This window comes from Babylonia areolata, chromosome 27 (assembly GCF_041734735.1).
Source record: "Babylonia areolata isolate BAREFJ2019XMU chromosome 27, ASM4173473v1, whole genome shotgun sequence".
In the NCBI taxonomy this organism is placed as follows: Eukaryota; Metazoa; Mollusca; class Gastropoda; order Neogastropoda; family Buccinidae; genus Babylonia; species Babylonia areolata.
Genome location: NC_134902.1, coordinates 24,801,726 through 24,804,190, shown reverse-complemented (window position 1 = coordinate 24,804,190; position 2,465 = coordinate 24,801,726).

The following is a 2,465-nucleotide window of genomic DNA, read 5'->3' as shown; positions in this document are numbered from 1 at the left end:
ATGGCGCTGAGAAGCTTCATCAGCTGTTCCAGCTCATCTGGCAGCATGAGGCAGTTCCACAAGACTTCAAAGACGCTTCCATCACACACCTGTACAAGCGCAAAGGAAATCGTCAGGCCTGTGACAACCATCGTGGAATATCCCTGCTGTCTGTCGCAGGCAAGACTCTGGCCAGAGTACTACTCAACCGTCTCATAGCGCACATTGAGCAAGGTCTCCTACCAGAGAGCCAGTGTAGCTTCCGGAAAGAACGCGGGACTATCGACATGGTGTTTGCTGCCAGGCAGCTCCAGGTGAAGTGTCAGGAACAGAACGCCGACCTTTACTCCACCTATGTCGATCTGACCAAGGCCTTCGATACTGTTAGCAGAGATGGCCATTGGAGAATCATGGCGAAGTACGGATGTCCCAGAAAGTTCATCACCATGATACGGCAACTACACAATGGGATGCTGGCCCGAGTCCAAGACAACGGAGAGACTTCAGAATTATTCCCTGTCTCCAACGGAGTCAAGCAAGGGTGTGTTCTTGCCCCCACCCTGTCCAGTCTCATGTTTTCAGCCATGCTGACACATGACTTCAGAGACGCTGACGTAGGCATTGGTATCAGGTACCGCACAGATGGCTCACTCTTCAACCTCAGGAGGCTTCAAGCAAAAACCAAGGTGAGGACAGACACCGTCAACGACTTCCTGTTTGCTGATGACTGCGCTCTCAACGCTGCCTCCGAAGCTGACATCAACGACGAGGTGAATGCCAGACTCGCCAAAACCAGCGCTGCCTTCGGCAGACTCAATAAGAACGTTTGGAACAGGAGAGGCATCACCCTGGAGACCAAGCTCAAAGTATACAAGGCCATAGTTCTCACCACACTGCTCTATGGATGTGAATCATGGACGGTCTACAAACGCCACGCCAAAAAGCTGAACCACTTCCACACCACCAGCCTCAGAAAACTTCTCGGCATGAAGTGGCAAGAGAAGATCCCTGACACAGAGGTGCTCACTCGTGCAAACTTGCCCAGCTTCTACAGCATCTTGATGCAGACCCAGCTGCGCTGGGCAGGCCATGTAGTTCGCATGCCAGACCACCGGCTCCCCAAGAAACTGCTGTACGGCGAACTCCAACATGGCAAGCGCTCCAATGGAGGCCAAAAGAAGCGCTTCAAAGACCCTCTGAAAGCTTCTCTGAAGGCCTTCAACATCAGCCACGACACATGGGAGCTGAATGCAATGGACAGACCAAAGTGGCGTTCAGCTGTCCACAAAGGCGCCAAATCCTGTGAGGCCAACAGAATCGCTGCAGCAGAGCAACGCAGACAGGCCAGGAAAAGCAGTGCCAGCAAGTCCCCGACAGCCACCATCATCCCCTGTCCACACTGCGTCAGAACCTTCCGGGCGCGGATTGGCCTGACCAGTCATCTGCGCACCCACAGAGCCCAACCCACCCACCCCCAGGATGACTAGATGGTCCTTGTCGATCCCGACGGACGAACCACACATTTATCATCTGTTTTTATAGTCCTGTCTTACTTGATTTGACACCCTAAATATGAGATACGATTGCTAAAAAATCAAATAAATGGCAAAAAGCAATACACATAAAACTTTCCCGCCATCGCTCCTAGAATGAACGAGAAGAAGAATGAACGAGAAGAAAAAAAAATCCTTCTATCTGTTCATTTCAGACAACAGTTCCACCACCACCACCACCACCACCACTACCACCACTAACAATGAAAATGGAAAAGACCCCAATAACAACAACAACAACAATAATGATGATGATGATAACAATAATAACAATGATGATGATGATGATGATGGAAAACTTTCTGTACCAATAATACCTTCTTCCGTTTGTTGTTGGTGGTGTTTGAACTCTTTTTTTTTTTATCTAATCATTTCAGTTTTCTTTTCCCCATTATGAACAGTTTTCCAAACAAAAAAAACAAAACCAAAACCAAAAAAAAACAACAACAAAGAGCAGTAACCACCATCGTCATCCTCAACATCTTGAGGTTAAAATCCTCGGACTCCTAACAGGACACCATACCAGTCATATGGCCGTGTAGTAGTAGTGGCCATGACGTGGCCATGAAGGGGGCCACGATAGTGGCCGCCTCTCTAGTCTCCCTGCCGCTGATGGCCGCTGATAGGAAAATAACGACTTCATCTGGGCTCTGAGACCCTCCCTTTTTGGGGGGGCATTACGGTAATCAGGGTTGCGGGGCAGGCAAGGGTTTAACTGCAGCGGCGGAAGTAGAGTGGTAGGCTGGGACAGGATTGACTTTGTTGCGGCGTGATGTGGTGGTGGTGGTGGTGGTGATTTGTGATGTGTGTGTGTGTGTGTGTGTGTGTGTGTGTGTGTGTGTGTGTGTGTGTGTGTGTGTGTGTGTGTGTGTGTGTGTGTGTGTGTGTGTGTTTGTCAGGTCAAGTCAGGTCAAGATTATCGTTATTGAGAGC